We start from the raw sequence: 26,346 nt of genomic DNA, 5'->3' as shown, positions 1-26,346 counted from the left end.
GGGTTGCGATGAACGCTTTGCCCGGGGACAGGCCACACATCCCAGAAAGACTCTCCACCCAGACAGACAACTGCTTGCCCCGTTTTTCATAGAAATATTCTCATCGGCTTTCCCAGGACCCTCGGCACAGAGCTTAAACAATCCTCCCCCACCAGTCCGAAGACCGTCAACCAAAACCCTAAACTATTTTTTCCTCCCTATTCTCAGCTTGTGATCATTTAAAAGGAATTTTCCAGAGAGGAGGCTAATATTAGACCCGAAATTAACTTTCCATTCAACTTTGTCTATATTCTCACTGAAGCGGCTGCCGTGTGATCCGATTGTCTTGGAGCCGCTGCTTTACATGCGGAAAGGAGGAGATGGAATACAAGAAGTGCTTTAAGCCTTCACGAAGGATGACCTTTCCTACCCTGCGATGAACGCAGCCACTGCTTTACACCTTGACATTCATGCATTTGGCACATGGTTTTTCATCAGAGCCACACCGCAATGCACAGGGGGCACCCATGCATTCCACACAGGTGCTGTCATAGGGACAGGAGCTACTTACATTTACTTACTTAGCAGACACTTTCCTCCAAAGTGACTTCCAATGGACTCTATGCAGTGTTACCAGCCCACACACCTTATTCACCGTGGTGACTTACACTGCTAGATACACTACTTACACTGGGTCACTCATCCATACATCAGTGGAACACACTCTCTCTGTCACTCACACACTATGGGGAACCTGAACATCATGTCTTTGGAGTGTGGGAGGAAACCAGAGCACTGGCAGGCTGAGCAGGGATCGAACCCACGTCCCCTAGCACCACCCCAGCACTGTGAGACAGCAGCGCTACTCGCCGTGCTACCATGCCGCACGGAAGACTTTCCTCCAGATGACTGGAACAAGTTAGCAAACAGTAGCTAAAGACAATGGCAAAGTCCGCAAGTTGCGTCTCCAGTGACCCCTGCATGCGCCCAACGTGCGGCTTCTCCTCAAGCTACTCACCTGTGCAAAGAGCTGGTCCAAGGAATTTGAGACAATGCTTTAACAACACTTAATATTAACTGCAACGCTTCCTCAACAGCTTACAGTAAAGGTAGATGAAGCTATGGACTGCTGGATGTCCTTCTAAAAGCCTTCCGCTCATTATGTGGGATCCAGCGAAAACACAACATGGTCCAAATAGCGGTTCATGGATTCCGGTCAAATATAAAACCTCCAGCATAAGATGACAACTGGATTAGTTTCAGCTACTATCGTTCCCACCCAATCTTCCACTTCCAGTCATTATGGGTAATAAAACACAGGACATTTTTGCATTGTTTTCTTCAAACAAATTCCTCCTTTATTATGCTGCAGATTTTTTTTTTTTTAAAAGCTGTGTTTCGATGTTGCTGTGGATCACACTGGATTACATGACGACCTAAATTATTATTTATCACGAGTGATCTGTTTAATTTTAAATTAAAGCATATATAATTTTACATCTCCGAGGTATGGAGGCATTTACTTCTGAAGATCCAGGTGACGCTCGTAGACGCGAGCGCTGAGCAAACAAACCGAAGCCACATGTTTTCAGTTGAAAGTTACAGTTACTGTACATTTACATTCATTTATCAGATGCTTTTTCTCCAAAGCAACTTACAATGGATACTACTGTACGTAGTGTTACTAGGCCACACACCTTATTCACCACGGTGACTTACACTGCTAGATACGCTACTTAATGGGTCACTCATCCATACATCACAGGAACACACTCTCTCCGTCACTCAGACACTATGGGGGGGGGGGGAGCCTCAGCAGCATGTCTTTTGAGTGTGGGAGGAAACCAGAGCACCCGGAGAGAACACGCAAACTCCACAGAGACTGAGCGGGGATCGAACCCATGTCCTCTCGCACCGCCCAGGTGCTGTGAGACAGTAGCGCTGCTCAGAGCATTAATTATTTACATTGATTAATTTCCCAGCTGCAGGTAGCGTAATAGTCTCCACCATCTCCTCAAGCTCAGTGCCCCTCGCTGAAAGCCCCCTGCTGCTAGCGAACAGATAAAATGACAATAAAAACAGTGCGCTGTGTCAATGGGCAAATAATTATAAAGCTGAATATTCAACAGTGTAAGACACCCTGGACAGCGGTGTAAGATAAATAAAGCTTAATAATTGTGCAGCAACTGTAACGTTAACAAAGCACTTCTCCTACAGACACCTCAAAAAGTGGATTTCTGCCGCTCTGAAAAGCGTTCAAGACGAAAACACCACGTAGAAAACACGTTACCTGCCGTGCGGTCGTTTCCAAAACGAAATTTTGCCAAGACCTCGAGTCCACTAGCAAAGTGGCATAATGGGTGTTTTACGAGAAGTACGCTTAGGGATTGAAAGGTTAAGTTAAAACCTTAATTCCGGGATTGTACTGCGTTCGAGAACTAACTCCTGCAAAGCATTTGTATGGAATCACCCGCTTAAGCAGATTTAGGAAAGACCTTTGGATGTGCGGACAAGCATTTTTGCGCACAATCCCTTCGAAAACTGGGGAAAAATCACGTAAAGGCTGCGTGCGTGCGAGACTGACTCCGCGTTGACCGACAACGAGCTCGTACGGCACAAACGTGACCGAAAACGCTGCCTTTTTTAAAAATCCTCAGCACTTACTAGTCCGCGCTTGCGTTCTCTCACACGTGAGGCCGAATCAAGACAGGGTACAGCGGTGCACGACGCGCACCGGGAAACGGCTTCTCGAATCACGAGGACACGAGCAGGCACGTCGCACGAGTGCCGTCCACCTCAAAACGTGAATAAATCACACGGTGGATTAACTACGACGTTTGCGAGCATTTTTGCTCCTGCTGAAGAAAGAGGGGTGTTGGAAAGACGACCCGGAGGTGTTGACCCTCTATCCGAAGGCTGACTGACGTGGCTCACTGTCCCTCAAGATGTACATACTTTCCACTTTCCCACCAAAAAAAGAGGGACGACAGGAAAATGTGACTAATGTCTTCCAAAAATATGCTGGAGACAAACACGTACTGTTTATACATAGCTCCTTGGCTGCTATAAGAACGACGCGGTGTTTTTTTTTCCCTTGGGGAATGAAGCTCTTGACCTTCTAGAGCTGACGTGAAGAGCGGACGGTCGCGGGGAAGGACGGATCTGCGAGCGTCCCATCCGGTCCCTCCGTCGCAATCCTGTCCTTCCGGGCGCTCGACGAGCCGGGCCCGGGAGCGGAGCCTCGGGCCCGGCCCAGCTCGTTCATAACGAAACCACCACGTGAACCAGCTGCTAACCAGAAACAGGCCAACAATGGGGGAAAGGCAGCACAGGGCTGCTGAAAAAGCAAAATGTAGTCAACATGTGACCCTACGGGGTTTGTAAATATAGGAAAGTATGTTGTATGGCCCTACACGGTTTATATCATGTATGAAAATTCAATTTGTGACCACACACACACACACACACACACACACACACACACACACACACACACACTTTCTGAACCGCTTGTCCCATACGGGGTCGCAGGGAACCGGAGCCAACCCAGCAACACAGGGAGTAAGGCCGGAGGGGGAGGGGACACACCCAGGACGGGACGCCAGTCCATCGCAAGGCACCCCAAGCGGGACTCGAGCCACAGACCCACCCGAGAGGGGACACAGGCCAAACCCGCTGCGCCACCGCAACCCCCCCACTCGTGACCATACAGAGTTCATAAAATGCATGAAAGTACAAAAGTAGGGCCTTTTAGTTTATAAACATACAAAATTTCAACTACAGACCCTACAGGGTTTATAAATGTACAAAAAGTACAATGCGTGGCTCTGCAGGGTTTATGAAATCAAAATATGAAATAACGCATTACCCGACTCGGTTTGCAAATTTGAAAGGACAAACAAGTGACCCTAAAGGCTTTCCCACCTAGACTGAATTTCCTGATTTTCTCTGCAATATGAAAAGCACGAATAGCAGAGTCACAGTGGGTGGTCGGTAAACACGGAACCTAAACAGAGCGAACAATCCACGGTTATTATAACAACAACAACAACAACAACAACAACAACAACAACAACTTGAAGAAGTCACTATTATGAAATTATATATATATATATATATATATATATATATATATATATATATATATAAAATTTTTTAAACCCGCAAGAAGTAACATGGAGTACAAGACACAAATACGGTGACGATGGAAGTAAGGGAGCAACAGCCCCATTTGAAGGCAGGTGCTTGACTGCCAGGGAGCGCCCTCTCTGCTGGAAGGGCCCGTTCTCCTGCGGCGGTCAGCATGGTGCAGCACGGTCCTGAGAAACTCGCACGGCCTACCGAGATGTCCGCCCGCACTTCCCCACCATTCCCAGCTTATTTCTGGAATGCAATTTGTCATATTTTTCCATAGTGGAATTTCCCCTTATAAATAGCCCATGGGGTCTGCATGGCGCTCTCAGATGCCCGTTTCCCTTCGTTTCAGCTGCGGTGGACACAGTGAGCCTCTGGGCAGTGAGAAACCAGTAGAAAATGTTCTCTGATCCATGTCAAAAAGGCCTACAAATACTGCGAACTCTCAAACCTTCAGCAGACCACCCTCTTTTACTCCCTTTAGAGGCAATGTACATCTAGAAATATCTTTTTAAAAAAAAAAAAAAAATCACGAATTTGTCACTGGGAAACACACACCTTTCCCAAATCAGCAAGCCCAAAAGTAGTCAGGTTCACGCGGCGTCACCGTCAAAACTTCTCGCCTTGGTTTAATCGCAATCTTCAGCGCAGTATCATTTACGTGAACGCGTTCGTGTCTTTGGCAGAACCGGGCTGTGCGCTGCAGCTTTACTGCAGGCCCCTGCGTGAAATTACATCTGTGATGAATTCCACATTATGCTTTGAGAACATTCACCGCGGGGGGTCGACCCTCTTTATCTGCTTTACTCGGCCCGTGTCCTGCATATTTCCCGTGGAGGGAAAAACACGAGACCTGAAAGAAAGACGCCGACCTAGACAGCAGGCGTAGGCAACGTCGGCCTGGGAAGATATAGATGTGTCAAATGTACAGGTACATACGGTAATTGACCACGGCACGGCTGCGCAAAGTACTCAGGTGTTAAAGAGAGCGAAGAAGGTCAAGCAGCGATACTGGAACTATGAATTTATTGTAACCTCACACAGAAAACACCACACACACGTTGTCTGAAGCCGCTTGTCCCAAGCAGGGTCGCTGCGGTGAACCGGAGCCTAACCCGGCAACACAGGGCGTAAGGCTGGAGGGGACACACCCTGGACGGGACGCCACTCCATCGCAAGGCACCCTAAGCGGGACTCGAACCCCGGACCTTCCAGAGAGCAGGACCCGGTCAAACCCGCTGCCCCACCGCACCCCCCTCAGAAAACACTAAAAATATACAATTCTTTAAATACTATAAATATGCCAAAAAAAAAAAAAAAAAGACATGCATTGTACCTTACTACCAATACAGTGTACATGGTATCTAGCTTGGTAGCATGGTATCAAATGGGACTTAAGTCTCATTTTGTTCAAAAGTTCAGTTTACATATTAAGGCAATATAAGTAGCAATGGAAAATTATTAGTTTACAATTTATTTTGTAAATTAGTATATCTAAATAATCTAGCTAGCACATTTATATTTATATAGGGGAAAAAAAAAATAGATATACTATGTTTATTAAAGACTGGTGAAACGCTACAGCAGCTCCTGAATCCAAGTCCAACACTACACTGCCTGTCCCACGACGACTTGGCCATTAGCATGATGAGGATTAAGTGGGCTCCGCAGGGGTTAAGGCTGCTTAGAGGTCCTGATCATTAAGGGACCCTAAATCCATAGTCATAAGACCCCTTCTTTAAGACACTCCAAATGCACACATAAACTGGTGTTTGTGGCATCCTGTTCTTTATACTACGGCTGCTTCAAAGCTCACGTTAAAACGTCAACCCAAGACACGGCAGGTCAAAATTAGCACATTTATATTTAATCGTTTGGCAGATGCTCAGAGTGAACAAAAGTTCATTTCAGAGAAGGCACAAGAGCTGAAGATACAACTCTGAAAGCAGTTTACTAACAATGCCTTGTGCTGCCTATGGAATTGAGAATCGTAAATACAAAATTAATCAAAACAGATAACTGGATGCAAATGTATGTAGATTTTAGGAGAAAAGGAGACAAGTCTGTCTGAATTAGATGGTTTTTGGGGCCCGGATTCAGCAGTTCTGAGGGGCAGAGGGAGCTCATTCCACCACAAGGAGCCAAAACCAAGAACCTACAGGCTTTTGATTTTGGACCCCTTGGCCCCTACTGAGTTTGACCATGAAGCAGCCAGAGGTAGAGGGGCATAGAGCTATTGCTAGGCATCTAGAGAGAGATCCGATCCTGTAGGTATCAGTCTCCGAACACATACTCCTATTTTGCAATCTTCAAGACACACTGAAAGCAAACACAGCAACAGGGGGTGGAGGTTTAGTTACCATTGTGGACACACAAAAAAATCCTGCAGTATGGCACAATGGCCTTTGCCTGAATATGTCCAACGGTTAGTGTTGCAACACAGAAATCCTAACATCTATGAAACAGACGTCACCAACAGCCGTCCTTCTTTAAGTACCGAAAACGTCCAGTATGACGCTTAAGTTCCCGTACCAAATGTCCAGTTTTTCTAAAGAGTTTCGGGTAACGGAAAGCGCACCAAAAATACACTCGAAATTCAGTGCCGAAACTTACCGCGATCAAGTTCTTTTTTTACGCTCCCCGCCGCCCCACACAGACACACACAGCAAGGTTTCTCGATTTCCTAACGATAAGAAAACCTTAACACAGGTTGGACTGTGACACGAACACTCCTGCATCAACAAACACATCCCAAGTCTTTGAGCAGATGAAGACCAAAAGGCTTCAGATGTACAAGCCACCATAAGCAGCGCCGTAGCCTATGAACACGGTACCTTTTACCCTCGTTTCCACTTTGACTCATTTAGTGAACGCACTCAACGCCACACCTGCACGCTAAGCCTCTTACCGCTACTTACCCATTTCTACAGGTGAGTGTCAAGCAGGAGAAAGGGTTCAATCGTTCCGACTGCAAGGCGGTGACTCGAACCACTGAAGTAAAACACAGGTGCGCTCATCCTGACTAAAATTAAATTTAAATTCTAAAACTCCTCAAAGAGAAATGACACCCATTTCCATAGTTTGCTACACAGCTGTATCGCTTCGATCCTGCTGAAGCTGACATGTGGACACTTGTGGTGCTATGGCGAAGCCTACAGTTGATTTAAATAAGGTGATATTTCAATACGGCCGCGCCGAAATCGAGTTTCTTGCATGATAAAAAGTTCAACTTTGTTAAAAGTCCTCGGCGCTTAAAGCGAAAAGCCACCGCAGTGAGTGATTCCACTTTGGATCCACGTGCATTTAAAAAAAATAAAACTGTACATCAGTGAATAACAACGGTAAAGCATTAACCGTGGTAAATAAAGACAGCGATGGATATGGTGTTTTCCTGCTTTTTTCCTGCCCACATTAGAGCGTACTTCTGCCGAGGTATCGACCAACACAAATTAATTCCTCACAAACATTCTTGGCTCTGGTTTTTTACAGCTTTATAATGCATAATTAATACCTTAAAGAATACAATTAGCCACGGTTGAAATCCTTAAAGCTACAATGAGCTAAGTCATAACGGGGGGAGGAAAACATTTTCCAAAGCAAAGTGAAAGCTTCAAGTTACACAAAAACAAGAACATAAGAACAAGAGAATAACTGGTAGTGTAGTGGCTAGAGCTGCTGACCCAAAGGCTGCAGATTTGTATCCAGCTGTAGTACCCTTGAGGAAAGTATTTCCCCTGAAATTGCTCCAGTTAAAAAAAAATGGAAAAAAAGTATGTGTATATATGTGTGTGTGTAAAAACCAAACCTGTATAAATGGGTAAATAACTGCAAAGTAGCTTAACACGTGCAAGTCACTTTGGAGGAAAGCATCAGCTAAATTAATAAATGTAATGCAACAACAATAATCTGTTTACTACACGTACACTGTAACTTTTGGTCTTTTTTCTGGGAAAGAATGTGATCATAACACAGCGCTGGACTACAACTGATAATGAGCTAACAAAATATGCACAATTTAAGGTTTTTTTTTTTTCTTCTATAATTTAAAAAAAAAAAAAAAAGACCAAAAGAAGTCTGATTTGATGACCATAATATTCAGATTCTTCAAAATAAAGCTGTGAGCTTCAACTGGACATCAAATCTGTTAAAACTCCTGGGAATGTCCCAACCTAGGCTGTCACTCAGGTTATTAAAAAATCTTTAAGCAGTTATACTTCAGTTTTCCACTGAAATTCACAATACCATCTGCTACCATCTGCATAACAAAAGACAACAAGTCTGGGGTGAAGGTTGTACATTTTTTTTTTTAACTGACAAAACTAGACTAAAGGTCCTGTCCACGACATTGCTGACTCGGCGCCGACCGATGAAACGTCACCTCTCAGCTATACTGGTACAGGTGAGCAGCAGTACCATACCGTACCCAGGGAAGGGTGGGCACCCACTGGCACTCGGACCCCCGAGAGATGAATTTCTCTCTCAGTTCCTTTTCCTGGGAATTTTTCCATTTTCCTTTCCTCCGTTTCCAGATAGCTTATATTAGCGCAATTCATTACGCTCCTTCGATTAACGTTCTTTGCCTCGTTTCACCACTTTGTCTGTTAACTGTACATGTTTTGTCACCTTGTTGAGAAGAGCACTATATGGGGGAAAAAATTAATGGATAAATAGTGATTTGTGTGCTACGATGACTCTCTTTTACTTGGAAAAAGCCACCCTAGACTGCCATCGGCTGCTTTTTAATCTTGCGACCCTGCAAGCACCTTTCGCCTCACGTTAACTTATTCCTCCAAGTCATCTTGAACAAAGGCGCCAGCTAAATAAGCAAGTAAGTACACAAAAGGCCTCGATGTTGAGCTAAACGGCGGAAATATTAACGTCTCACATTTACACGTATTCATTCAGCAGACGCTTTTCTCCAAAGCGACGTACATCTCGTAGAAAATACGATGTGTACGTTACATTGAACATGAATGAATAAGCGATGGACCCTGGAAGATGCCCTCTGTTAAGTTCTTCCCGAAGCCAGGGGACACACTGCTGTTATCAATGAGGCCTCCACTGGGCTTTCCTGTTCAGAAAAAAAAAAAAAAAAAAAAAAAAAAAAAAAAGTCTTTGGATGTCTTCCATGGCAGGGCATTAGAGCTGCATTTGTGTCCCTGGTAATTTAGCACATTGAGGGGAAATGGGCATGGAGACAACGAGGGAGAAAAGTTGCAAAACCCAGAGGCGCATGGCTCCTCCCAGCCGTGTCGCCGAGCACGTCGGTGCGAGGCTTGCGTTGAGTAAATACTCTCCGAGGAATGGGCCTCAAGTCTCGCGCAAAAACAACAACATCAACAACAAAACGGCCTGATCCTCGGCACATCTCGTTTCTGCCACGGGTCGTCCTTTTTCGCCGTGCTTCTGCCAATACTCGAACAATATTGGAGGTTGCCAAAGATGAAGGCGAACCGCGATGTTTCGGCAGTAGGTCTTGCTTCAAATGACACAGGACGTGAGGATGCAAACCCGAAGTAATGCTCAAGGAAGGTAACCAGATGTGGTCCGCAGAGATAAAACCAGCAGAGTCCTACTTCATGAGCACCAGAGACAATGTAGATCATCAGCATTTACCATCAGGTCTACTGGAGCAAGCTGCCAAGCATGTAGGAAGAGGACATTGGTGTTACACACACTGACATATGGGACCACACAGTGAGGCACACACACCTCTAACACACCTCTATGTAATTCTACTGCAGCAGAGATCGCACAACTAGTCCCTGGTAGCGCAAGGGTTAACCCAACCACCTATCAGACACGCCAACGTGCCTTTTGGTCGCTAGATTATTTCACAGAAAGCGAGTAACAGACTACTGGCAACTCTGAGTAAAATTTATTCCGCTGCATAATTTCTTCATTCGTTTACTTTATACAGCCTTGTACACCCCACTTCCATATAGGACGCTTATGACCCTGTGCGTCAAGGAACAACAATTTGAAATATGATGGTGCGTTCATCGGAAAAATAGCACTGTCAGATGGAGCTTCGATCGATGTTGGGCTCAGGAAAAAAAAAAAAAAAAAAAAAAAAAAAATCCTGCAAATCTGATCACTTTTGGAAGCAAATGAGAGTGATTCCTCAGGATGCTTAAAAAGGGATGCCAAGAGAAACCTGCCAACAAACTGCAGAGCCCCTGGTGTCCAATGTGTATTTCCTCAGGCCGACCACCCACTAGACCCATTAAGGGGGGGTGGGGTGGGGGGGATTACTTAAATATTAAAGACACGCAATGCTCCGAAGGCTTACACCGGCAAGATCGGGACAAGACTTGCAGCGCTGTGCCGTGGCGTTACCACACCAGTCACTGGTTCGGGAGGATTAGTCCTCTTTTCGACCCTGTGACCATGAGCCGCTCATGGGAGTTAGTACTCATTGTCAGATTCCCTCCATTTTTTCATGGATGTTTTCTTATGCCCTCCAATGGACTCGCGGTGAACTGCGGGCACCTCGGGGAATTATGGGTTCCGTTCCAAGAAAACCATTCATGAGAATGAATCACCAGACACGCATACATACCTCTCGAATGCGATCATCCCCGTTCCTATGTGCACTTCTACCTTCGGAGAACAACGAAGACTAAATAACGTCTGACTTATTTGGGCACATTTGGTGCTTCATTAACAACCAAAAGGCTGGAAGACCCCCCCAACAAATTAAATTATTAAATTATTATAGCAAGCTGTACTACATAAATGGAAAATGCTGCAGAACTACAAACACAAAGTTGTGAACATCGCTGCCTGGTTTGTGATGAACTTGTACATTTTCCCCATTTTTAACATTTAAAGTACAACATGACTCCTTTTCTTCGAGTCCCTGCCTTTTTAGGGGCCAAAATTGTCTCTGGAGAGGCTGTGAAGAGCAGGAAGAAAAGATCTTGACATTACAGTCAAACAACCAATTATGCAATAATCATATATAAACTTGGTTTTAGCCTCATGAATATTCAAGACAACAGCATTAAATAAAAATAGTAAATATAGTAATAGTAATTATTAGTAACAAAATGTAAATTTTCACACTGAATTTTCTAATACTTTACTCTTGTATTCTTGCTTCCAGGTTGATCTTGCAGGTTTCAAAGTGAATTTTTCCACATTCGCCAATCGCTTAAACGGTAATTTCTTGAATTATTTTTCTCTTATGTACACAGTGCCACGAAATCTTACTTTAACAATCAGGAATTAATCAAATTTTACTTCATTTGCACTTCCACCTGCTGACTAAGTATACATGATTGGATGTTTTTCCTGGCAGCTATTCACCATACACAGGGACACATAATAAAAAGGAAAACGGATTTCACTGAAGGGGAAAGCATGAGCCAAGGTTTACAATAAAAATAATCTGTTGGCTACAACAGACAAAATACGGACGCCGCTACCCGAAATACGGTTCGGACGGCAGAAAAACAAGATACGCAGCAGACAAAACTTTGAAGGGTTTGCTAACGTGTCAATACGTGACTCATGTCGTCAACCGCAGAGTTAATGAACTGGTTTAGAGGCTTTCTGACCTGAATTGACTGGATGCACTTGTGAACCTGTGGGCAATGTCTCGTATGGTGAGGTGACACTACGAACTAAGAAATTATTATGAATTTGGACAGGTTTATCCTCGCTAGTTAATATCTCTGCGAGTAAGGCAAGCTTCAGGGTGTGCGTCTTCACCATATACAGCACGTAAACATGTTACATTGCCTCGTGGCACAATCGTTCAACTGTGTTGATCCATTTCCGTGGATCCCGGTCTTAACCGAGCGGGCTGGAATCCGCACTGGCAACTACCGTTCTGGAATACCCAAGTGGAATTATAGTCGTTGTAATGGAACATCAGCACATTTTCACCACTCTTTTACTCATGGCTGCATGGTGGCGCAGCAGGCAGCGCTGCCTCCTCACGGTGCCTGGGCTGCTCAGGCATAGGTTAAAATCCTGCTCGCTCAATGTGGATTTTCCATGTTCTCACTGTGTCTGTTTCGATCCAACAGTCCAAAAACAGTGGATAGTTCAGGTGAACTGGACGTTGTGTGCGAGTGTGCGGCTAAGCTGTGATGGACTGGCATCCCATCCAGGGTGTACCCCCCCCTTGTGTCCAGTGATTCCGAGACAGACTCCGGATCGCCGTGAGCCTAACCAGGACAAGCATTTAACAAAACTGAAATGTTTTACTCATTTGTATTGATATAAAGTCAGAAACACAGATCACATGAGATTAACCTCTAACAGAAATCCTCTTCAAGTTCCAATAATCCAAAACTTTCTTTCTTTCAGAGACCATATCCTTTCCAAAAGCAGAAACAAAAATCTATTTGCTATTAAAGCACGAAGCTAAAATACAATATGGAATATCATTATTTAAAAAAAAATATAAATTATTTAACAATAATTAGGATGTGATGTAATGGACTAAACCTTAAAACAAACTGGCATCCCACACACGGTCCACACTGACTAACGTACCACCTCGTGCTTCTGGGATAGGCTGCGGACCATCCTGACCCTGACTGGGACGAGTGCTTAAGGACAGCTGATCGGCGAGTGTGATGAGCATTGAACACTGAAACATTAACATGATACTCAATCTGGTCTTGTGTACTGAATTATGAGATAATATGAACATTTTAAATAGAATTTTACATGGTCTCTCATATGACTGATCACGTCGTCTTAACCACCTAAAACAGGACAAAGTAATCTTTACTATAAAAGGAAGAGACAGAGTGAATAACCCAGCATGCATGGTAATTTGGTCAAATCGGTAAAAAGGAGCAGCTACCTGTAAGCGGAAACAGCACAGTGATCTCGATCCTGGAATGATTTAACCAGAAATGGCTTTTATCTCTTACTTTTTTTATCTGTAAGCTAAGCATTGTTGGGGCCAAAAGTTCACAGTGGCAAACGGTGCTGAGAGACGCGTTACGAGCCCCTTGTACTCAGACCCCTACAACCATGGACACAACACAGCGTGAGTCACAAGTTCCTGGAACCAAACAGTTCGAATCTGCAAGACAGAATGGAAACTGACAGTCAAAACAGCATTGGGGTGAAGGGCTGAAGGCTACAAGGTGTAGAAAAAACACATCACCACTCAATGCACTCACCCCATTTGTAGGGGCACATCATGATTTTGCGCGTGTGCTCTCCGAATCACTAAAAACCTGCTATAAGAGACAGGATTTTATCCTCACACAGTTTGCACATGGGAAATCTGCCCATTGCCCCACTCCTGTCAAAGTGTGCTCATGATAAACGGTGAACTGTTAAGTGGCACAGAACACAAGCCGGTGTTATCCTGATGCTCCCCATCAGCATTTTGAAAGAATACGACTGGTACATTTATAACAATTTGAGGGGAAAAAAAAAAGGTGCGCCTGAAAGCCACCCATAAGTATTCAAGACCCCCCATTCACAGCCGCAAGACCTGTACCGGACGCTAATGGTGCAAAGTAGTCTGCTACCGGAGCCTGTTACTGACCACTTACTGGCCGCATGGTATTGAGCTCTCGGTACCACTTTTCGCTTACATTTTTTAAAAAATATAATTTATTTGCATTTAGGTGGGCACGGTGGTGCAGCGGGTTTGGCTGGGTCCTGCTCTCTGGCGGGCCTGGGGTTCGAGTCCCGCTTGGGGTGCCTTGCAATGGACTGGCGTCCCGTCCTGGGTGTGTCCCCTCCCTCTCCAGCCTTACGCCCTGTGTTGCCGGGTTAGGCTCCGGCTCGCAGCGACCCCGCTTGGGGACAAGCGGCTTCAGCCAATGTGTGTGTGTATTTGCATTCACTATGTTTGCACTATTCCCTGTCTATGTTTTGTCGTTACTTACAATAAGGTTTTTAATCTGTCTATACTAAATACAGACTTGTGTACAGATTTAATCCTCAACAAATGCCGCCTTAACTCCCATTCTTCCATCCTTCTAATCAGTGTCTTAAATACATACAATTCCACAGTCCTGCTTTAATAAAAGCAGTGATACTGCCTGCATGAACTTGATCTGATCTTAATACATCCAGCTGAACAATGCTGGCACATCAGCTGCATTGGGTCAAACCACGTACCTGCTTTCCTGGTCCTAGACACCAGCCAGGGCACATAAAGTGAAACGCTAGCCTCAGAGATGGTGTTCTAGGCTGGTGGCTGGTGGAGTCTGAGCCACTGTTTCTTCTTGCAGAAATGCTGCCTCACCTTCAACCATGACCCAGTCAAAGGCTGACTTGGCAACAGAACAAACAAGACTCAACAGATATTCTAGTGTGGAGGAGAGTAAAAGTCCGTCACCCTGAAGATACCAAACGGAGAACCCACGCAAAGGGGCTCCAGAGTGGCATTCTGTGGGAAGATCAGCCTTCCTGACTGTTAGCTGTAGTCCCAGTCACTGCCCGAGTCTGGTGAACTGCATACTGCCACTACGTGTGAATGGAAGTTGATCTCGGTAGTTCTTTAGATCTACGCTAGGGAAGGATGCGAAAGGTGGAATTAAGTGCCCCAGGCTTTGGGTAGTAATATAGGTTTCTAAATGCTGTTGTGACAAGGAGGGACATCCGTCCAGGCATGGAGATAATGCATACAGCTGAGGGTAGCGAGAAATCTGCAAGAAATAAAAGGTAGACATCAAGGGGATATCTCATCCAAATGCTACCAACATCCTAAAACAATGGAAAAAGCAGCGTGAACCACAGCCTACAGAAGAACTTGGAGGAAAATGGACCATTGAGTGACGAATGTGATATGTGGATGGGCAGAACACTCTTCCAAGATGACGATACAACTGAAAAAAGTTTACTGACACCCAGAAAACCCGTTTACCGCTGTTGACAATCACAATGTCTTGCACCAACATAAACCAACACTAGAAGTCCAGGCAACCTTGTCATTTACATTTCACATCATCACAGTTTAGCTCATAACTCTAATAACGTTTACATTGTTTGTTGGTTTAATCACCATTGAAATTTTATGCACTGCAAGTCATGTTTGATATGGAAATAAAGCCCTCGAAAGTAATAAAAGTGAAGACGTCTTCGAAGTGATCCCTTAACGCACAGTTAAACAATTCCCAGCATCACGCTCATTATTACAGCCACGTAATGAGTTCCGTGTTGTAAGGGCTTCGGTTCATGCTGATTTCACAACATTTTTATGCACAATGACACCACAATTGCTACCATTTCAATCAACCGTCGGTGAACCTTACACCTTTAAATTTCAGTGAATCATCCTCTTAAATGTCATAGTAGGAGACAGAGATAATCAACACCATTTCATTTCGGACTCCTGCCATTCCATAAGACTCCCATTTTTCACCCCAGTAAAGGAAAGAAAGCATACCAGTGGTGTATAATAAACAAAAAAAAAAAAAAACCCACCTTCTTTCTTAAATGTTACATAGCCCAATAACAGTGGAAAAAAGGAAACTGGAAGCTTCTACGTCTGAAAACACCACAACAAAATGCGTTCACGCATTTCGAGACGATTCGCTCTAGGGTTCTCCGCTTTATCTCAGGAGATGCTGGTCACCTGACTCCACAAATCACAGCCTGCATGAGCGGACGGTGAAGACAGGCTTAATATGAATGAAAAGGGGTAAAGTTTGGTGGTGGCCCACTTCACCTTGAATGATTCAAAAGAGCTCTGTCAAATAGCATATTTAAAGCAAGTCCTAGAATCAAATTTAAGAACAGTAGCCCCGAGATGCACTGGTGCCATACCCAGGTGTACCCTGCCTTACAACCCATGCTTCTAGGATGGGTTCGAGACCTCAGCGACCCTGACATGGTCATAGTTACTGATGATGGACAGATGATAAGAAAAACATACAATGTATCACAATATCATCAACCCAAAACACACAAAAATGCAAAAGCTGATTCTCTGACAGTATTTACTATGAATATAACATATGTAGGGGGTGTTGTGGCACAGTGGGTTTGGCCGGGTCCTGCTCTCTAGTGGGTCTGGGGTTCGAGTCCCGCTTGGAGTGCCTTGTGATGGACTGGCGTCCCGTCCTGGGTGTGTCCCCTCCAGCCTTGCACCCTGTGCTGCCGGGTTAGGCTCCAGCTCGCGCGTGTCTCAAACATATGTACAAATGGGCTGGTGTTCTAAAATCATTTTGACTTCATGTGGACCTTTACTGCTCAGTATGTGACAAAGATCTCATTTGTGTCCAGTACACCGGCAGTGTGGTGTATTTTCGTAAAGTACAACTTTTGTACATTACTGAACCTTGAGGAAATGCCCAAAAAAAACTAACTGTACCGACACGGATCCAATGGCCTACAAGCAACCTCGTCGGCCACAAATAAAAGTACTTTTGACATGAAAATCAAAAATTCTAAGGGCTGCCAAATGTAAAATACTCAGGAATGACAGCCACATCTCTTAACATAACGTACAGTGTTGCTTAAAAGTATGTGAAGCCCTTCTGTCCTCTGCTTTTACCACAAAACGGTTATTTAATGAGAATCAGTATTTATTAAGTGACATAACAGGTGTGTGATGATCAATTCCATATATTGCTTTAGGGGAAATCATGTGTATAGGAGAAACACAGGTATAAAAATAAATGAAGCCCACGTTGTATTGACTAAACCCAGTAGGTAAGTAGAATCAGGGGTGTAAATCATTTACTAATTTTATATGTTTAATATTTTATAAACGTTAAGCAAAGCTGCATGTGGATTAGGGGGGCGCGATGGCGCAGCGGGTTTGGCCAGGACCTGCTCTCTGGTAGGTGTGGGGTTCAAGTCCCGTATGGGGTGCCTTACGATGGACTGGCGTCCCGTCCAGGGTGGGTTCCTCCCCCTCCAGCCTTGTGCCCTGTGTTGCCGGGTTAGGCTCCGGATCACCGCGACCCTGCTCGGGACAAGCGGTTTCAGACAATGTGTGTGTGTGTGTGTGTTTATGTGGATTTTACAGGTGTACTGCTAACCAAAATTAGCATTTACTTCCAGTATTAACTTTAAACTACAGCAGATGCAAAGTAGCTTTTTTTAAAGTTCTGCGAGCGAAAGCCAAGCTGAGAGTTAAGGATCAACCGTCTGCTGAATCACTGACTTTGTCGACATAACAGGATTCCCTGAAATGTTCTCCCCCGTCCAGTGGATTAGGGATTTCAGAACCGTGGCAAGTTTTCAGCAAAAGCTTTTAGTCGGGGTGAAATGATGTGTCTGGCATCAGATCACTCGACAACAACTAACAATAAGCTGTTTAACCGAGTCGACACCGAAAGCACAATTAAACGCCAAAAGAGAGCAAGAGCAATAAGGTTGAATTACGTCAAACAACAGCCGGAATTTCTATGGATTTACGTTCTACTTCGCTGATATTATCTGAACGCATACTTTACCAGAAAGCTGAAGAGCGCAAATTTCCCGAAGACGTGTCGAGCGTCGCTGTGCTTTCATCCCAAGAACACTGATGTCTCGATTAAAATGACATAAACGATCCCCTAATTTGTAACGCACAATTACAAATTGTATATTTTTCTTTATTTTGCTGCAGTACACACAGTTAAAATGCGTCTCGCTTAACGGAGTGATGCTCTCATTTACCGGTGTATTGACTGCAGCTAGAAGCCTTGCAATAAGACAACATGTCCTATTGAGTATGTAACACAATACCGTAGTAAACAGCTGCAGCAGAGGTATGCCGTTAGCTACACTACTACACCGTACAATGCATACTGTGTCTTGAAAGGAGTCAGCAAGAAGGAAAATTAGGTTAATCTTGTTAGATCCAATGTATTTTCCCTTCTTATAGGGAAATAATGTCTTTATTGGAGTGAATGATCTGATTAATCCAAAAGAGTAATTCCTTGGTTGATCTGAATATGCAAGGCACTTTAGGGCTCTGCTCTAAAAGCTTGGGCAGAGATATCGCCTAAAAACACTTATGAGAATGAGGAAAAAGCAGTAAAACGGCAGGCAAACAGCAGAAAAGCCCTTAGCGTGAGGTACAGGAAGGGAGGGGAACAGAACAGAACAGACAGGCTGTGAATACGCTCTCTTGTGGTGCCCCGTTCCTCTAATCTGTCTAAAGTCCGTCTCGCGTTGAAGCCGAACTCGATGAATGTAGGCCGCTGGGAAACCAGAGCTTTACCCCAAGAGCCCAACGCCAAACACCTGGCGCATATATGAACGTATAGTGCTCTAAACACATTTTACTGCTTTATTTAAGATGTGGCAATTAAGTACTTTGTGAAAAGACACGCAAGAACATTTTTGAAAAAGGCAAGAATATATTACCTATTCAATGATCCAACACTGGGTCGCGGTGGTCTGCAGCCTATCCCACAAGCACGGAGTTAACCGACAATCGCAGGTCGGTCGCATACAAACGCGCACACGCTCGTTCGCTCGCACACATGAATAACGAATACCGACTGCGAGCAGAAACCAGAGCGCCTGGAGAAGAACGCGCAAACTCTGTGTTCAAACCCATGTCCGAACCCACAGCCAGCTGCTGGAAAGCACCAGCAATCACCGCTGAACCACTGCCAACAACTTGTAAGTAAGACTGTATTTATTGTTTATTCATAAAAAGTAAGAGAGGTGCAGCATGTAAAGCTGTAGGTGGGAAGCGAAGGCACGCTGGAGTCTTTACAACAGGCAGGGTGCAGTAGGTGAGGAAGGCCGGGGGGCAACGGGGAGGGGTTCCGGCGGGTATCCCACGCCAGGCCGCTCGGCTGCTCCTGCCAACATGACGCCACTTAATTCTGCTTTTATTTTGGCACAAGCTGCACGGTTACCAGGCAAAGACCCGGGGAAGCATTTCGTAATGAAAAAACACACGTTTTGTCAGAGCTCAGAATCAGCTGGGATCCTGACACTAAGAATTACAAACTGCAAAACAGTTCAAAGCAAAGCGCGACCGAAATGTACAGCAATCACATAAAAAAAAAAAAACAAAAAAAAAAAAAAAACGGGACGTCGTCGAGAGACTGGGTGCAGGACGGACCGCTTGGATTCACGTAAACTTTGTTGGAAAAATTCTTGACATTTTTACAGCGTTGTCACCATCCATTTCCCTCCAGTCATAGTATATTCAACAAAGAACCAAACTATCCACACGCGTGTCATTCAGAAGCACGGTCACGTCCTCCTTCGCAACTGACCGCACCTTATTAGGAGATGAGGGACAGGTATGGCCACAGTGCTAAAACACACTGGAAGTGGACAGTTGACCAACACTCTTGATTTATGTTCACGTGCATTCGTCTCCCAGTTTTGTCATTTTTAATAAAATCTCCATATGCCCACCCAAGTACCGTCTCATCACGACCGCACACGACGCATCCCAACTGTGAGAATCGGTCTCCTTTAAAAGGAGGACTGGATGCCATAGCATCTTGAACGGGCGAGACCGTGTCTGGGTGGCCTTGACATACTGATGTTTGTATCTCTGAAAATTCGGAACTTGAAAGTTTGTAACACGAGGCGCACGCGTACCGACGCAACCCAAGCTTAATGTTCTCGATCAAACCAAGTTGACAGCTTTAAATGTATTGCAAGATCTCCTGTAAACACAGAAGGGTTCAGAACATAATAAAATCAATGGAAGGGTATCAACTCGCCATTAACACTTCAACGTGACATACCGGACATTGCCAAACGCCTTGAGATCAATTCTAATTTTTTCAATGCGAACAGTAATTTATCTACGGATTTCTGTGTACTTGCTGCATTCATAAAGTCATTAATGCGCGCCTGCCTCGTAGGATTTTCAAATACAGAGGCCCGATTTGGTCCGGCCAGCCCGATACGTCACTCTGTCAATCACCCATTTACTGACTCGTCCGGGTGCCGTTCAGCTCTGCTCCAAAAAAACAAGAGTGTGTGAAGAAGAAGAGTGTAATATCCTGGGCGCCACGCTGCTATGGTAAAGAAACTATGCCATTAAGTGGGTCACCCCAACATACAGAACGCCAGTTGAGGATTATTGAACACGCATGGATCTGGACCAGTCCTCATATGCAAAATACCGAACACGTTTCTGCAGTACGTCCTATCGGCTGAATAACTAAATCGCCAGTAAGGCTACGGTTAGTGACGCACTCCGATGGGCGAATGCTGTAGGAGCGTCCAACACACATTAATGTACAATATCAACAACGATACTGGACTTTACACCGTCACTTTTTGCAGCTAGAATTTGCACCGATCTCTCCAAACGCATCACTTGCCTTGTCACTTTTGCATTGTCACTTTTAATTATTTTGGCTATTTATTGTTATTGGGATTATTTATTGGTTTTTTTCTTTTGTAGTACTGTGGAGAAGCACTCAAGCAAGAATTTCATAGAACTTTATACCTCCACATGCAGTAAGTTCAGCCCAAGGTTTATTGTCATAAGTACATGTACTGTGTACAAATGGCGATGAAGAGCTATACATTCCTGGTGGCTGTGAAAAGAGCTCATGCAATGGAAACGTTCATAAATCAATGTCGAGTGGGACAAAACCCATCTAGGATTTCTGTCCAGACTACGCTAATGGAGAGCAGCTTCTATTTCCGAAACTTTTTGTTTACTTTTAATTTATAGCACGGCGATCGCTATAGACTGTTTACTTGGAGTAAGCAACAAAATACATAAAAATATATTATCCCTTCAACTTCAAACACTAGAGTTCAAATGAAGTTCAAGAAACAGTGCGTACAATCATATTTAATTATTATAGTTCATTGTGCAGCTGGCACCTTTGTCCAGTGTGATTTACAGCGCTAGGCAATCACCTTTACAATAATTTACCCTTTCATGCAGCAGTGTATTACCGTGTGAATTCACAGCAAATACCTTGATTAAGTGAATGACAGTGGGAGTGGGATCCACACCAACAACCTTAACCTTTAACGTGACAGCACGACACATTACACCGCCTGCTGCCCCTGAATCCAATTTAGTAAATTAAAAGAACTTCAGATACACAAAAGGGAACATTCGTTTATTTTACAATAATTCCAGTTCCCGGATAAAGGCTAAGCAAGACTGGGTTTCCCAAAAACTGGAAAAAGTGCAAAAGCACATCACACCACAGACCCTCGTAGACCAAGTCCTGCCCAGAGGCCACCTTCCTCCCACTTAGTTAACTTCCAACTAATCAAGTAATATGAAGGGACACACACCAAACACAAATGGAGAGGGACAGATCTCTCTCTCTCTCACACACACACACACACACACACACACACACACACACACACACACGAGTTTCCAGGAACCTTAACACCCCCTGCCAATCTTAAATTCCATTGTAATAAAAGAGTAGCAGAGGCACAGGATAAGGGTAGCAAACAGGGAGAGGATTCAAGGTCAAGTTTAAACTCTTCTACAATTTGTTAATATACTGAATGTTAGCGATGTAATTTCCAGTCATATGTAAAAACACTGGTGAAAGAACTGGACCCGGTGCTCTACGAAATGCCTTTATGAGGCTCTGAACAAATGTTAGTAAGCTACCCTATATTTTTGATAAATAATATAGCTGGTGTAGTTAATATATTCTAAGAGTGACCACCATGTGATCTATGTGCTGGCGAAAACAGCACCACACAGTGGCCAGTCTTAGAATTTACTGAATGTTCCGTTATGTAACCGAGTAGTACAGGAGATTCAGCGCCATATTAGTTACACCTGTGTTCCACGTTTTATCATCAGTGCTTTTCCACTTATTGTTCTTTTCACCGGAAAAAAACTCAGAGACCCACATATGGGAGGGGGATCCATTTCTCTAAAATGATGCGCAACCAATTTTTGCACAGACTTCAAAATTTACCATGGAAAATTTCCTATTAAGAAGTTCTCGGAATTTTGCAACCCAAGACCAAACACGCGAGCGGACCGAGTGGCAAAACATATAAACACATCTGCGTTGCGCACGGACAGAGCCATAGAAACCCTCCCTGACTGCATGTACGACAAGGTCAACATCAACACTGTGGTCACTCGCGTTCAAGGGGAGACTTCACACAGAAACAACAGCATGGGAGTGCCAAGCGCACGAAGGGTGGCTGTAAGAACTACAGTAACTTGCCACACGATGCAGGAACATCTTTACTGTACGATTTCATCCGGTAGCACAAGCCGAATAACCGATCCTTATATCGCATCCGAACTGCCGTATGTATATTACAAATGATCTTACATTTATCTTCAGATGCTTTTTTCCAAAGTGACTGACAATGATGAAATATTTACAATGACTTACGTATTTATACAGCTGAGTTATTTTGAAATTGAGAGTAAGTACCTTGCTCAAGAGCAGTACAGCAGGAAGTAAGGTTCAGACGCGGTTCCTTTGCGGGGAAGGCGGCGGCGGCTATAATAACCACTACGCCACCTGGTGCCCACTGCTGTAGGTTAACTGTAATAGACTAATAAGTAACAGGTAATAACTATTAAAAGCAATGCCTCGGGTACATTTTCGGAAGCAGTGCTGGACTCGCACAGATTTTATCCCCTCGCAATGAAGAGGGGTGACCCTTGGTGTGAAGCAGGTGTAGGGGCGCGCTGGAAAGTGTGCGTTAAACACGGCCAACGGCAAAACCAGCAGGTCCCGGTGCAACTGCGGGATGTTGGCAAAACAAGTGAGAAAGGAGAATATTACCTGTAGACAGAGCCAGCGACAAGGACAGCAGCCTGGCAGATATTAGTCTTACACGTACACTGTGTACTCTGCAAACAGTGATTTTTCTTTCGTTTTTTTTGGATTTATTCATTTAACTGCATGCTCTAGTCAGTCCAGGTACATAATGAAATTTCAGGAAACTACCAAACTGAAAAACCGTTCAAAGTTCCAAAGATGACTAAAGGAGCACTAACAGGGTACATGCACTTCTGGGACTTCAAGGGTACTTCTATACCCACCTCTAACTGCCCGAATGATACCGAGCTGTGAGCGATAATTAAAATAAGAAGTATTTGTGTCCGTTTTCTGCTTCTCAACTACTCACTGTTTATTCCTGTTTGTGCCACTGGTGAAAACAATGATTTTGTGTATGGTGTAGTAGCCTTGCGCAATTTCCTTCAGGATCAATAAGGTTTTATCTTCCTACAAAACACAGGCTCCTGTAGAGATCTAATCCTGGAAAACTGCTGCATCACCTTAATTACTAAACAGGAACTAAATATAGCATATCGAGCTGTGTTTAGTTGAGCGCATCTTTCCTCGTCGGTTCCGTGACTTTTGTCGGGGAATCTCGGTTTCGTCCCATACGCCGGTGTGTATTTTTTCTAGTGTCCTGGACCGTGTCGCAAAACTGAACGTGAAAATTCATTTCGCGAGCTCAGATCAATCTATGAGCGTTTTCCCACGAGAAGAAGGCAATTCCTCACTGGGTTTTCAGTCCTTCCGGTGAGGGTTGCGCATCACGAATCGACGCGAACGATGGCGGACGGCAGGGAGGGAGGCCGCCTTTCGGACGATTCGGGAGAACCTTCCATCTACCCGCCCAACAGCATCGTTCGCAACCTGCCGTTGAGCGTCCGTCGCCGAGCGAGCGTCACCGGAAGCGTTGCTGGAATTCAGCTGGGTTTTATTGTGAGGCCGCTCGGTTCAGAGATTTTAAACAAATAAATAAAATCAATTTGGAGAGGTTGAGTTACAGCTTGTGGACACCGTCCTCTGATAATAAAGGCCGCGTTAGCGACAGACACACAAAGGCGGAATTCACACAAAGACCGACCTTCTGACAGACATACGAGTCATTGCCATACTTGGAATTTCTGCAGGGGAAAAAAGGGTTTTTTCTGAATGCTTCAGTCATAAGGCTGCGTATTGGAAATTAGGAACGGTGCAAAGTGCTTCTATGAGCCGGAACGGAGTTTTCGGCCACCCGGACCTCGCAGGAGCGGACGCCTGACTTGCCGCGCACAAGAGCCTTGGGTCTCCGCTCGATGGAAACGTTGACGCGCTAATGAACGGGAAGACCTGGTGCGCGTTCGCCGTTTCCTGTACGAAAGGCACTAATTGTTTCAGTCCAGCGGAGATAGCAATTAGTTCTCACTCACTTTCCGCACAGCGCCGGGTCTCGGCCCATCACGCCACGGGGCCTGACGTTGGAGAACATGGGACTACCACCTGGACTCCGCGGCCGCGCGCACACAGCGCAACTCGCCGATACTCCTCGTTCCGCCGAGTTGCGCTGATCATTCCTACTGAAACACAGACACACGGTGCAATGCCTACTCTCGTACCGCTCGTCTCCTCCTGGGTTATTCTACCGTCGTCTGCCGCTACAGGCCGCACGTACGGTTCCCCTTGCCATCGATACGGCCATCTCCAGATTTTGAGACAGACGGTCTAGGCTGACGTGCTGAAAACTTTGCTCTCTTTGCTTCAACGTGAAAACAGGGCTGAAAATTAAAGCAACTCCTTCTCATGTGTTCTTTGCCAAACTTGATTCACCCCCCCCCCCCCCCCCTATTCGGGGGGCTGTGCGACTTCACAAGTGCCGTCAGATTAATTAACATTGACTTACAATACAAAGCACTTTGAACCGGGTTTGCGCCGCGGCTGGGGCCGCACTGACCAGAAGCTCAGAGCGCCCCCACCCCCTGCCCATAATCACTAATTACAATCCAGGCCAGAGGGAGGGTTCCCCATGGAGAGCAGCCAAGGCACACGGGGGGGGTTCGCTTTGTAGTACGTACATCTCACAAGGTGGGACTGGGGCAGGAACGTTGGGGAAGGGCGGGCAGAGCTGGCCGAAACCTTTCCCCTCTTGGGACGGCGGGGTCGCGGCTAGATGACCCGTCAGCGCCAGGACGCGGCCAGTTGCGGCGAAGAAACTATGGAAATATCTGGAAGAAACCACGAAACACGGCAGCGTTCAGGCTTCTTCAAACTCTTTCCCTTAGCTCCTAATCATAATTATTCAACTAATCGTTCACCTTCGTCTCTTACGAAGCGCCGGCGGACAGTTTTTCACCATGCAGGATATTCCGCGAACGAGTTCAGTGAGGAAAAGAGCTGCCGGCCCTTCCCAGCCCTCCCGCAGCACTTCCCAGAGGTGTACCGCACTTGTGCGTTTACTCTGCTTTCACTCTTCCGCCCCGTTCGTCCCGCACACGCCTAGTGGCCGGGTGTCCCAGGTGTGCTCACGCTGTTTACTGGTGCCAAAAAACTGTTCAAAAGTGGAAATGTAAACAACAGCTCTACATCATGCCACTTTTGCTTTTTGGAAGTATAACCGTATACAGTTTCATAATTAGATGTATGTTTATTATTACCTAATTGACTGGATACAGTGTGTGAAAGAACACACCGCATCCCTTTCAATGCAGTTAAGTAAAGGAGCTCAGCTTCATCCACGCATCCTTACAGCGTATTGTCACGTACGGGGCTCTGAACAAACCGGAAAAATAAAATAAGGAAATATTTCCTTAAGAACATCGAGCGGAACTGAAAGAGAAGTTGCAGGTCCAAATAAATCTAAAGTCGCAGGGGATTGACCTTAAAGGGCGAAATTGCACCAGATCCTGAAATATCATGCATGACTTTAACATTAGTTTAGAGACTGACGTTCATTTGTAATTTAGAGATGGTATGTGCTCAGCTCAAAAAAAATAAATAAGGGTGGGTTCTGGGTCCTCCAAAAATGATGAAAATGCAAGACAACCGGGCAGAACTCGCTGTCCATTCACACTCCCACTGACCGAATGGAGATCGGTACGCTGCGCACACGGTTCGAGCCATGACCACCCGTTCGGAACGGAGAACGCCCAGAACCGCTCCGCAGCACGCCGTGCTTGTCAATACAGTTCGCCGAGGCGTCCTTACGCCGAGTGCAAGGCTACAGCTCCATTACCGTACGGTAAAAGTAAGCCAGTTCTAAATGTATAAATTGTGCAGGCAAGAATCAATAAGCCCCACTTGGGACAAGTGGTTTCAGCCTCTGTGTGTGTGTGTGTGTGTGTGTGTCCCCACATATAGTGCTTACAGTAACAAAGTGTCCATTGAGCCAACGGGGCACCGGGTGTCCCCCAACGGGCCGGTTCCGATCGTGCAAAACGAGACCGTAAGCGAACCGGAGCCCCGCTCCAGATGCGGGCCCTCGCTCTAAGGATGAGAAAGAGGGATGACCTCTCCAACAGAAGGGTCGCACACCACTTTAACGCACACGCGACCTTGTCTGCAAAGGCCGTTTCATGCAATTGAGAAAAATGCGCACAAACGTAACGCGAGAGCTGCG

The 26,346-nt window shown here is 45.2% G+C and overlaps 1 protein-coding gene across 7 annotated transcripts in view; it reads right to left on the bottom strand.

The window, feature by feature from the left end:
• Window positions 1–26,346, bottom strand: part of cnnm2b (cyclin and CBS domain divalent metal cation transport mediator 2b) — a 40,997-nt gene that overhangs the window by 10,087 nt on the left and 4,564 nt on the right. The gene's annotated exons all lie outside the window — the stretch shown is intronic.

The sequence above is a fragment of the Scleropages formosus genome, chromosome 16 (assembly GCF_900964775.1).
Source record: "Scleropages formosus chromosome 16, fSclFor1.1, whole genome shotgun sequence".
NCBI lineage: Eukaryota > Metazoa > Chordata > Actinopteri > Osteoglossiformes > Osteoglossidae > Scleropages > Scleropages formosus.
This window is presented reverse-complemented; position numbering and strand designations above follow the sequence as displayed.